The sequence below is a fragment of the Amblyomma maculatum genome, chromosome 4, assembly GCF_055883805.1.
Source record: "Amblyomma maculatum isolate TAMU_Amacu chromosome 4, ASM5588380v1, whole genome shotgun sequence".
Taxonomy (NCBI): Eukaryota; Metazoa; Arthropoda; class Arachnida; order Ixodida; family Ixodidae; genus Amblyomma; species Amblyomma maculatum.
In genome coordinates this window covers 175,675,096-175,688,002 of record NC_139347.1, presented here as the reverse complement: position 1 = coordinate 175,688,002, position 12,907 = coordinate 175,675,096, and the positions used below count along the sequence as shown (strand labels likewise).

Genomic DNA, 12,907 nt, shown 5'->3' with positions numbered 1-12,907 from the left:
GAAAGCAGCTACCCGAGTTGGGAGCTCCTGCCTGTGGCTTATGGGTAACGTGAATTGAAATGTCATGATAGGCTGATTTTATTATGGGGAGACCATAGCTACGCCTCTACACGGCGCCTCTTTACGGTGTAGCTGCGGCCCCACGAGGTCTCGTTTTGGTTGTTGTCAGAGAAGCAGGCAGACGCTTGTGGTGTCCTGGCCAAGAATGATGTTTACCCATCAAATACATATACAGCCACCCCGCCGGGGTGGCGCAGTGGTTACGACGCTCGACTACTGTTCCCAAGGACGCGGGATCGAATCCCGGCCTCGGCGGCAGCTTTTCGGTGGAGGCGAAAAGCAAGGCGTCCGTGTGCTGTGCGATGTAAGTGCACGTTAAAGAACCCCAGGTGGTCGAAATTTTCGGAGTCCTCCACTACGGCGTCTCTCATAGCCTGAGTTGCTTTGGGACGCTAAACCCCACCAACCAAACCAAACCAAACATATACAGCCAGGACAGTCACATGACTTCCGTGAGAGCTGGGTGAGGTAAAGGGAAGGGAAAGGACGGGCGCGCATAGTGCGTCTCTGGATGACGCCACATTTTCCACTCTTTACAAGCACCGTGTGTGCCCACAAGGAAGGAAAAAGTACTTTTCAATTTACTCATCAAAGCCGAGTATTTTCGGTGGTCGTACGACGCCCGTATCGCGTTGTTATTTGCACTGTGCTTGAAGGTGTCTCTACGGATACGTTCGCTTCGTTGTTGGACAACTGCTTTGCCACGATGGTCTGGCTAGGCGAATTCGCAACAGTTTGTTTCACACCATTGTCGGTTGCTTCCGTAGGCTGACTGGCTTGTTCACCCTGGTCGTCCAGTGAGGGCCCGGTTTCTTTTCCCTTTGGGAAGAGGAACAGATGTCGACTATTTCGATGTAGGGCTCCCCCTTGACTCTGGATTCAGTAATACCTGGGTATCGAAGGACTGTGCCTCCGTCACATCCCTCTCGCAGCCACACATGGTGTCCTGCGGATAACTTGGGAAGATTAGTAGCATGATGTCTGTCAAAATAAAGCTTTTGCTTAGGCCTGTATTTTTCGTCTTGTTTTTCCCGAGAGGCGCTTACTACGCGAGGTGTTTAGTGAAGCTGGCATGCATAGTACTCTTGATCATAAGCGACGACTCATGAGCAGTTGAGCTAGACTGTAGTCATTTGGGCCCGGTGAAGTCCTATAGTTCCTATCAAGAAGCCAGGCAACAAACGAGAGGCCGAAAAGAAACCTGTGCAGGTTATTCCCTATCTGCATGGTCTCTCGCACAATTTGAAAAAAGTGGCAGCCAGGCATGGTGTGCAGCTAATCTTTTCAGATCCCTGCAAGCTGTCACGCATTTGCCCGATGGTGTCAGGAAAGCGTTTCAACCAGGCCTGTACTATAAAGCATCAAAACATGTTCACCCAGTGCACCGGCAAGGTGGTGTACGAGATTCCGGTGACCTGTGGCAAGGTTTATGTGGGACAGACGGGGAAATGTTTCAATGAGCGGGCTCGAAGGCACAATGTGACTATAAAGAACAAGACAGGAGGTAACCTTGCTATACATTGTAGCCGCTGTGAAAATTGTCGTCCCAAGTTTCAGGAAACCAAGTTTCTAGCCAAGGCACAGGACAAGACAGAAAGAGAAGTCATTGAGGCCTTTTACATTCATCAAAGAAAAGACAAGTGCGTTAGCACGCCCTCTATACTCCTTTCTAAAGACGAACTCTCCTTTTTGGAAGGATATATGTAGTTTTTTCTCCGTTTTCTTCCTTTTTTAATGTTTTTTTAATGATTTTAAGCGCCTTTTACACGCTCCCATCCACCGTTTGAGTTTTATGCTTTTATCTTTGACTTCTCTCTCTCATGTCATCTCCGGTTTTTAATCACTTGTGGTTGCTCGCCTTTATCATTTTCTTGTTTCTTGTCTTTATCCGTGCGACCTGCATTTCACCCATGTGTTTTGTCATGATTGAACTGGTTCAATCCTGCCTAGTGTTACTGTTTTTTTTCTGATTTAGTGTGGGGGTTATCGCACATTCATGCAGACCAGAGATTATAAAAGAATGCCCGGGTTCCTTTTCTTCTCATTAAAGTTGGAAGTTGCGCTTCTGTCCTTTTGTGTCTTTCTTCCTGTGGTGTTTCGTCAGCGCTATAAGAATCAAGATAGTTCATCAGGACAATGCAAGTTTCCTGCGCCTTCTTAAGCAGCCTTTTGAGTGTCCCTACTATGCGCTAAACTTCACTGTTAGCCTATGGGTAACGAGGACTCGTTGTGACATGTTTTCAGCCGTAATGTCTTGAAAAATTAATCAAAGCAAGTGATATGAACTGTGGTCCATTGTCTGATTGTTCGGGATCACGTGCCTAGCGAAGATGCTTTTCAGATGTTGACCATTTCAGGTGACTTTTCAGGTGACCATCTCAGACGATGTTCCTCGATCCCGCAGGGCCAGCTCAGGATGCCAAGAGTGATAATCGACAATGACAAGACAGACAGCACCTCCCATCTCGAATAAATCAACTCCAATTTTTCCCATGAGAGCTCTGCTGTTTCAGAGGGAATCATTGGTTCACAGAATTGGGTGCTCTTTGCGCGCACGTTTGGCAGTTTGGTACAGTTCTTGCAATTTCTTGGCTGATTCCTGGCCACCAGAACGACTCCTTTGCGTACGCGCGGCTGCGGACGATGCCTTGATGTCCTTTGTGGACTCTTTGCAGCATTTATTTCCGCAACGCTCGTGGTATCATTAGTCTGGAATCCTTCAGAAGAAGCTTTTTGCAAACTGTGATGTTGCCACGATGTGCCAAAATTGTTTTAGAAGTGGCGGTACCCGGTGTTTTTCTGGCCAATCCCACGTGCACGCTTCGAGCAACAAGGCGCACTTGGGATCCGTCGCCTGTTCTGAGCGTATGCGGTCAAACGTGCCATCTGAGAGTGCAAATCGAACGACTCCGTGCACGTGAGCCGAGAAGTCTGCTTCGGACAGTTCGCCGATGCTAAGTAGTGATTGCATCCCTCGGGCGCGCGAAAGAGTGTCCGCCGTAGCGATGATTTTCCCGGAACATGCGCAAGTTTAAACGAGTACCGCATAAGACGCATCTTGTACCTGTGAATTCTCGGTGGAAGAGAGTCGAGAAGATCACGACCCAGTAGCGTAACCAGTGGCTTATGATCAGTTTCAAACAAAAACGCAAGACCTCGCAGAAATTCGTCTAAGCATTCTGCTGCCCACGTCAAGGACAATGCTTCCTTCTCCATCTGCGAGTATCTCTGCTCGGTTTTCGTGAGTGATCTAGAGGCTTATGCTATACGCCTTCTGTGGCCTGACGGCTGGTTCTGGATTAGAACTGCTCCAAGCCCTTGCGAAGACGCGTGTGCTGACACGATTGTCGGATACCCGGGGTGTACATTGCGAGGCACCTGCTCGAACTCAGAGCTGCCTTGATTTTCTCAAAGGCTCCCTCCGGTTGTGTTCCCCAAGACCAGTCGCTGTCTTGGTTGAGGAGGCTGCGCAGAGGCGCCGATAGCGACGCAGCGTCGGGAAGGAACCTTGCGAGGTGGTTCATCATTCCCAATAATGAGCGAACTTCCGCGACATTTTCAGGTTGGGGCAACTCTTTAATGGCACTAAGGTTCTTAGGGTCCGGGCGCATAGCACTGGCGCCAAATGTAATGCCCAGGAATTCCACCTGCTCGACAGAGAAACAACTTTTTTTTTTTTTTGTTGAGCGTCACGCCCATTTTTTGCAGTCGGTCAAGCACGTTACGTAGGCGGTTGTCGTCCTACTTCTTGTTCTTGCCGTACACCAGAATGCCATCTATATAGTTCAGCACACCGTCTAGATCTTGTAAGACTTGCGAGAACTTCCTTTGAAAATTTCTGATGCTGATGTGATTCCGAACGGTAGTCTGCAGTAGCAGTAAGGCCAAAATGGTGAAATAAAAGTGGTTAGCTTTTCACACATCTTGGAAAGCTCTACTTGGTATAAACCTGAATTGGCGTTCAGTTTCGAGAAGTCTTTGGCTTCCTGAAAGCTACCCATTACTTGCTCTTCTGTTGGAGGGTGAAGGCGCGCCCTTACAAACCTTTTTAGTTGCGTGAAGACGACACATATTATAACCGCCCCACATGGCTTCACCACGGGAACAATAGGCACTTCGACATTTTTTTTTCATTCCTTCTCGCTCTGCCAGCTCTTCGTTGACCTTTTCTTTCATGGGTATAGGAATCCGTCGTTCTGTAGACACAGCATGCGGGACTGCATTTGGCACGAGGCTTATTATATGTTCCCCAGCTGTGGAGCCTGTCCCCAGGAACACTTTGGAATATTTACGTACCATGTCATCAGCAGTCGACAACTCACCCAGAAAATGCACAATTCCTAGAGCTTTGATAGCTAGCAGTCCCAACAGGCGCGTGCGCAAGTTGTGCACGAGGTAAATAGTTTGGTGTGAACTGCTGTCTTTCCAACCAATTTCAGTGACAAACATTCCGGTTGTACAAATGCTTGCATTGCTCGGGCCAATAAGATTGCCCGCTTGGTATAAAGAAAGCGGAAGGAAAGGAAAATTTTCACCTATGTCTGTCATTTCCGCTCCAGTACCCGCTTTCATGGAAACCTCGTGGCCATTTATCAGCGCCTTGACGAAGTGCGCAGAAACGCTTTTCTGTGACTGCTCGACCGTGCCGAGAAATGTCTTATCGGGTTCGGAGACACCGTCTAGATTCCCTGTCTGCTTGCTTCTTTTTTCGACATGCTTTTTCAAAGTGGCCTAACTTTCGACAGAACCTACACCTTTCTTGTTGCGCTGGGCAACTGCGTCTCGGATGAGATGGACCGGCGCAGAAACTACAGCTGTTTTGGCGGTTAGCAGCCTTCTGTCTCCGTCTAAACGTGTTCCTACACGTCATTATCTTAGACTTTACCGCGGCGACGTAAGCGTCTGGGATCGCACTGTCGTCACCTTTTAGCTCAGTTTGTTGTTTCTTTACCGTTTCGCTCGTACGCGCTTTTGCCAAAGCAATGTTCAGCGTGAGATTCGGATCCATCTGCAGTTCTTCCGATAACGCATGGTCCCGTAGACCGACTACGAACCAGTCTCTAATGAGGCATTTTGTCATGTCCCTAAACTCGCACCTGTCTGCTAGCCTGTTGAGCTCGGTTGCGAACTCGTCCACTGTTTCGCCCAGATGCTGGCTGCGTTGATTAAAGCGAGCACTCTCGTAGACTGTATTTTTAGTGTGGACGAAGTAGCTATGAAGCTTCGACTTTATCAAGTTGAGGTCCTTCATTTCTTCGTCTGTGACACTTAATGATCGAAGAATCTCCCGCAAAATTCTGCCCATTGTATAGAGAAGAGTCCTCACTTGGACTTCGTCTGTCTTCTCGTGTAGTCATGACGCGAACCTGTAGTCATCAAATTCATCCATCTAGGCAGGCCAGTCCGCCGTGTTATGGAAGTCCAAAGGCCTCGGAGGCTTGATTCCTGCCATTCCGAAGCATTACTTGTCGCTTGCCTCCGGAACGCTTTGATGCAATTGCTGGTCGTTCGCTGGTTGACGGGGCTGCAGCGGTGCTACGTCCGGATTGCTTTGATCCCACTTCTGACACCATGTCAGATAAGAAGACAGACGCTCGTGGTATCCTGACCGAGAATGACCATCTTTAATGTTTAGCTATCAGATATACATACAGCCAAAACAGTCACATAACTTCCGTAAGAGCTGGGCGAAGGAAAGGAAAGGGAAAAGACAGTGCGTCTCAGGATGACGCCACAGCTGTCGTAGCAAAGCATTCGCAATAAAAATCCCATTTCAAGGGTAATATGTCCACAAGATCCCTTCGCGTAATGCTGCGCCGATGAAATTACGGCAAGCTGCCACCCAATTACCTATAATAAATTAGGTCCTATTATGTTCGGCGAATAAAAGAAAAAAAATACCAGCTGGGCCGTTTTTGTTTGCTTTTAATGGCAGTGATGTTTAGCTGTCTTCGGCAGGCACTGAGGAAGCAGAAGATGATGATCTGATTATGGTCAGGAGGAGATATATATTTACAGAAGCAAAATAGTATACATAGGCAAAGTTACAGCAACAAGTCACACAGACAACTGTAACTTAAAAGAAAATGAAGACTCTCACACAGAGAAGTCAATTTACAGGCCCTTACTTTCCTACCGAGTGTGTAAATACGTGCTAAGCACGGAGCCTCAATCTTGACTGTCGAACATGGTCCGAGGAACGCTTTTTGATACCAGACATCAACAAAGACCCAAGGGCGGTCACCTTAGGTGATCCGCCCCGAAAATGAAGCAGCCAATCAAATTATTTGAAAACATGCCACAACACCAGTGGGTTGGGAATAATCTCGGACCCAGGTCCTTAATTACGTCAAATAAAAATACAACATTCAAAACACACACTCTTTCCACTCGCCGGTCCCCAAACCCTCTCACACGGCGCCTGTCTTTCCTTCCTCTCCCCGGCGTGTTTGCGAAGCGACCTTGCAGCTGACGCCTTTGTGAAAGAAACGCCGCGGGGGATCTGGAGACCAGGCCATCCAGCCGTCCCGTTCGAGGAAAAAGGGGGGGGGGGGCGGCACTTGTCCCAGAGCAGTGTACAGTCGCCGCTGCTCGGATTCAATGTCTCGCGACACAGCGGGAGGCCGCTGGGCTGATTGCCTACTTGGGAGGGCCAAGGGGCGCGCCTATTGTCGCCTTCTGCAAGATATTTATTGAGCGCTTGTGGCAGTGCAAAGAGCTTCATAAACGGCGTCTCCCTGCACCCATGCTTGGCGCCACGGCGGGACATCGCTGGATGAGCTGGCCGTAAAGTGGTTCGCAAAAGCGTGCTGATGTTTTTCCCGGCTGATAAGGACGCGTCTGCCGTTCGCTTCTTGGCGACGCCTCGGGGCGAAAGGAACGAAACAAACGAAGCCTCCCGCGCGCCCCGCGTGGCGCATTCAGCATCCAAGAAGTGCATCCAAGAAGAGGGGAGAAAAGGAGAACAAAAAAACAACAGTGCTCGCTCCTTGGCCTCGGCGCGTGGGGTGTTCGACCGCCAGATTGACTCCACGTGCGAGTCGCTTTTCACTGCGGCCTTACAATAGCAAAACGTCCATCACACGACAATAATTCGATGTTTAGAAGACGTCTATGGAGCTGTACATGCAGTGTCTGCATGTCAAAGATTCCCCAAAAATTATCTTTATTGCAGATTCAACAATGTTTGGACCTCACGAAAAACATCCTGAAGACAAAGTCTATCAAACTTTTTCTCACGACCTGCCTTTTCTACCTATTTCGGCGCCGCTGATTAGCCACGCTGTTTCACTAAAGCTATTAACGTACGGTAATTTTACTCGTGCCTGCGGGGCTACTTTAAACCCTCAAGGCGCATATGAGATAGCAACACCCACTTCTCCGGGCAGTGCTTGGTGAACGATTTAAAATAACAGCTGGTCAGGTGACAGCATATTTGAAGGCCTCTAAATAGAGCGGCGTAATTCATAGTTGGTTTGGTTGGTTTGGTTTGTAGGGTTTAAAGTCCCAAACCGACTCAGCCTATGAGAGACGCCCTAGTGGAGGGTTCCGAAAACTTCGACCACCTGGGCATTGTTAACGTGCACTGACATCGGACAGCACACGGGCGCCTTGCTTTTTTCGCCTCCACCTCCGACCAGGCCGCGATTCGATCCCGCATCCTTGGGAATAGCAGCCGAGTTCCGAAACAACCGCGCCACCCAGGCGGGGTGTTTAGCGAATTTTAATGGTTTTGATCTAAGTAGAGAAAATTAAGCTTTACGGTTGAGAACCTGCAGAACCGCTTTCTGCAGCAACAATCAGGGGTGTAAAGCTCTTAAGGACGGTATACATAATGCGTTTCTTCAGTGTCAAGAAGACGACTTTCGCCCGACGGCGCGCACTCGACACCTGGCGCAGGGAAAAACCCCGCCACCGGCGAATTTGACCTGCCAGATATTTGAAGAACGGTCATTTCGTCGTCCAATGGAACCGGAAAATACAGTGAACGCGCACCAATACCAACATGGAGATCTGTAATTTGCGGTTTGAGCAGCCCTATTCAACCTGGTCGCCATGTCCAAAAATCTGAGGTGATGTTGGATGCACAAGTGATTATTGTGAAAGTGAACGCGTTATCAGTTAGTCATTGTCGTTTTGTCCTTAGTAGACGACATACTCTTGGACGAAATCTCTGTATTTGTGTCCTGGAGCGAACTGTGTCAAAGAAAACAAGGCCCTTTCTATCCACGGTAGAGCGGGTATTCCGACGTATGCGACTTCATTCATTTGGGCATACAAATTCTTGTGCGACCAATGTACGCTTTCTACAATTAGAACAGAAGCATCGGAATGAGCCATTTCGTGTATTTAACAGAAAGTACAGCGTCGATACCTTCATGGATCTCGCTTTGTGCTTGTTTCCACTCGCTGACCACATTCGCTGTCGCATCCAGGGATACGCGACGTCGCTTGCCGTTTCGTCGATCCACTTATTTCCATTTGGGCGTCTGGTCGGTGCGGCTCTTTTCGAAGCGTGAACATCATGGAGGAAAACGTTTCATTTATCCGCCTGATGTTTATTGATATTTTGACATGTAGGGAGAATAAAATCTTTCATGCTCTAAAAATAATTGTTGAGTGTCCATTTGATCATTTCCAGTATAGGTATAGCGTATTTTGTGCGTGAGACACTCGCGCGTCCATCTAGCAGTATGAGAACCCATGCCAGGGGAACGCAAGGCAAACGTTCAAAGTTGTACGGTAGGGGAAAAGTTTGTGGTAGGCACCTCAGCCTTACAGTAAAAGCGATAATCCAGAGGGGCACAATTTTGTCTTGCTTGGAGCAGCTGCGATTGTTAAACAGCTTCTAATATTACAGCTTCATAGCATTGCATTGTTATCTGTAGCACCAGCAATTGAGCGCAACGCAACGTGTCAGCGAGGCAACGGAGAAATGCACAGTATGGCGCTGCAGTTGCGCAATCAAGGAAAACAATATAACATTTAAATTGCAGGAAATGTGCGTAATATTGAAGCCGAACCAAAAAATGTTAGGCGATATAAAACTTGTTTCGCCCCGTATTAGAATTTTACCATGTGCTATATGTGCATTTGTTTTCCTCAACGAACTCCTTTGAAGTACTTGAGCGTTGGCGCAAATAGGGCGAACACTTGATTTTCCTTTTTTGATAACAATTAATCGGCGGCACAGAAACCCTCCCAACAACTGCGAACACTACTGTATCACCAACCCGCCCGCTTAGCTATCCTGTTATACTACTGAGAGCACAACGTTACGTATTTCCTTTTTGTCCTTCTCCCATATCTTTAGAATAGCTGAGGAAACGTGTGAACTCGCGCAATTTGCTGCATACCGTCAGATTTTAAACTTACTAAATCACAATGTTTACCTAGCAGATTCTAAAAACCCTACATTTATCTGTTTGTCTCGTAGAAGCCAGGTCAAGAAAAAGAAAACTAACACGTATATTGTTACGGAGCGGTAGGCCGATGGACACAGAGAACAGACTGAGAAGATGGTCGATGAATCAGAAATTATTTTATGAATTGCGGCGGGCCTATCGCGAGCGCTCCTGCCCGCGCCACTGCCCGCTTCTTCCTCGTCCATAACATTAACCGGGGCCACCGAGCGATCGTCCCAATCGTGGACGAACAAGTCTACCGATGTGGATGAGATCCATGGCATGACGATGGGTGTGACTGGATGTCTGAATTATTATTCAGGCATCCAGTCACGCCCATCGTCATGCCATGAAAAAATGAGACATTGGCTTGCCGCCCCAATGATTCCCGACGAAGCCTTGCCCAGGACGTTTTCGGACCACAGCTCGCAAAAAAATTGATGGCGGAGTGATGTCTTCGAGTGTAATGGCATCTTGGGTCGCTGAGGCCTACGGTCTGCATATCGAGTCAGTGGAATAACATGGTCATCTGGTTCTCTAGTCGTTCCTTGTGGTCGTGCGGGTGGTCTCTCAGGTCATGAACAAAACAAAACATTGCGGGCTAGTTGGTTCATCGCAAGGGGGAAACAGCGCAAGCTAAACACGGAAAAAAAGGGAGGACGAGACACACCTCTCAGGTCAGTCTCTTTCGTCATGCCTTGTGGGCGTTGCTGGGGGATGAGGCGGTGGTACGTGTGACGAGGTCGCTAAGGGGCCGGCAGGCTGGTGACCAGCCATGAAATGCCTTCTAGGCCTTCTGCCGACGCCGCAAGAACACACAGGGCGCCGAAGCTCCGGCCGAAGATGAGGAGAGATGAATTACCCGGCACCTCCATCCGTATTTTACTGAGCGGCAAGCCGATGCGCACAGAGAACAGAGAGAAAGATGGTCGATGACTCAGAGATGATTTATTGAATGGCGATGGTCCTAGCGCGAGCGCTCCTTCCTGCACCACTGCCCACTTCTTTCTCGTCCGTATATTGAATGGCGGCGGGGCCAGCGCGAGTGCACCTTCCCGCACCACTGTCCGCTTCTTCCTCGTCCGTAACAATATATATGTCCTCACATCACGCTTGACGTGTGAATTGACTAAAGCTCTAAGTGCGGAAGCTTCCCCTCCAACATGTTGTAAGCCGAAATGCAGGGCAGCGGGTCGTCCCTCAGCGAAAATAAATTGAAGGTAAATATTTGCCTGAACAATCTCCATCAAACCGGGTCTAAGAGGAACAGACGGTACTCCTGCTGCCGCGCACCGGAATACGCCTCCGAACGGCGGTATTCGAGGTGCAACTTGATTTTCATTGCGCCTGTTCAAAACATTTCCAAGGCCGCCACGTGTCTGGGCGTTTTTGCGGCGCACTGCTATCGTGCTGTTCTCCCACGTGCAATAGATGAAAAAGGTCAGCTGTCAGCTGCAGTGTGACGGGCAACGGGGAAGCTACAGGGCGTTTTGCCAGATGTTTGTAATTGGCCTCCGCTTCATGTCGCATGACGGCGCTTATACGCGTTCGTTCCTGAGCGTCATGGAAACAATAAAAGGTCCACGAGTGTGAAAGAAAAAGATAACGGCTTTTTGAATCTCTAAGATAGAACTGTCCTTCTGCGCAGTGTTGGGAACAAAGCTAGAGGCCCACGCCGAATTATCGGAACAAATCGCTCTCACTTTCCCGCGGCCCCAAGTCACAATGCAGCCCACCCCGTTCATGTATTGCCCATTTGATATCATCCCAGCAGCAGTGTTCGAGCGCCCGTCATGTGGAGTTGTTATATTTCGGGGAGGTCTTACCGAGACAGGACGAAGTACGACGTATGATGTGTAACGCGCATTGAGCAGTTACCTGCATGCCGTAGAATTCTCCTCTTGGTTACCTACTAAATCCTAGAAGCTCAAATTTTGCACAAAAGTGGCCGTTAGACGACGGCATCTTATACTACATTTGATGAGCTACTTGCCTGATTTAATGAGAACAAACGAAGCAAAACAAGCCGCTGTCCTGGGGATGGCACCTAAGGCGCCCTATCGTGTTGTATGCAGAAACACCGCCGTACAGATTTGGCGGAGGAAGGTGGGCGGGCACTGCTCTTTTGAGAAATATTTTTATTATCTTTAATAAATTATTTATCAATAATTATTTGCGAAACATAGTTTGGCAAAAAATATAATAAATATGAAGTTTTATTTGAAAAGTGCAATAAATCATTTCGGCCTCGCAATGCAACGAGGTGGCCCACATGGGCCAAAGCTGCGTCAGGGACCTACTTTGCTTAGCCGCCGCTACATGCATGCAAACAGCCGACTTCATCTGCTCTACTTAAGCAAGTACCCTAAACAATTTTGGTTTCACAATATTGACGATGAATTTTAATTTCTTTGTGAAATTTCAGCTGGAAGGATTTAAAAGGATATCTGAACAAATCATTATATGGCGTGAATGTTATCGGCAACGCGCGGTAGAAACGAATTATTAGTTTCTTGTCAATCCTCTATCACTCTGTGTATCACACATGAGGTCTAGGTCTATACTTTAGAAGAAAAATAATTAAGCATAATTATTATTTTCCAATAAATAAAATATAGCTTGGTTAAATCTAACGCCGGACCAACGTTAACGGTCCCTCTCAAATTGCTTCCACAGTGCCATTCATTTAAGAAACCTTGGCTAAATTTAGACTCGACAACATATTTAATTTAACGATGACCCACACGCAGCAATTCGGTCGGCTCACAATTGGTAAATCACAAATTTATTAACAGGGAACTACAGGGGATATAAAATACTTCATTAAACACCTGCCCGAGTATCATAAAAGTAATCTCGAAAGAAGAAATTGCCCGCCAGGCAAGCTAGGACAATGAAAATATCCCATAGTTTATCCACAGAGCGTCAGTGCGTACGCATCATCACCCTTCAGAGGATCGCATACGTAAAGTAGAGATGATCGTTACTGGAAAACAAACATGGGATATGCCGGCTTTTTTGAAGAAACTGCATTAGTGCAATTCAGAGGCGTGATGAAGAGCATAACACTCAAAGGAGCCATCGGCATTAGGAAGGAATATGGTGAATATTTTATTTATGAGTTAAGGGTAAACTAGCTGAGGTTTTCAAAAATTCTGACATAAAAATGCAGAAGATTTATGCTATAGTTTTTTTTATTGCGCAAAAGTCAAGTTGCACAGGCTTTCCTCCTCCGTTGTCTAGTTTTGTGTAGTTCGCTTGAAGCTTGACACATATTTGTGAACAATGAAGTTCTTTATTCATTGACTGCGCTACTACTGAGCCACACTGCCACATTTGCTGTGGCCTCGGAGAGGCTTTACTATATGCAGCTGTTATGCAGTCGCTTTGCTTTGCAACGTTTTGTTACACAGCCTCTCCAGAGGCAACACAATTAGGGCTCT

At 47.7% G+C, this 12,907-nt stretch overlaps 1 pseudogene; it reads right to left on the bottom strand.

The window, feature by feature from the left end:
• Positions 1-4,333: 4,333 nt before the first annotated feature.
• Positions 4,334-5,638, bottom strand: LOC146193523 (uncharacterized; annotated as a pseudogene).
• Between the last annotated feature and the right edge of the window lie 7,269 nt (positions 5,639-12,907).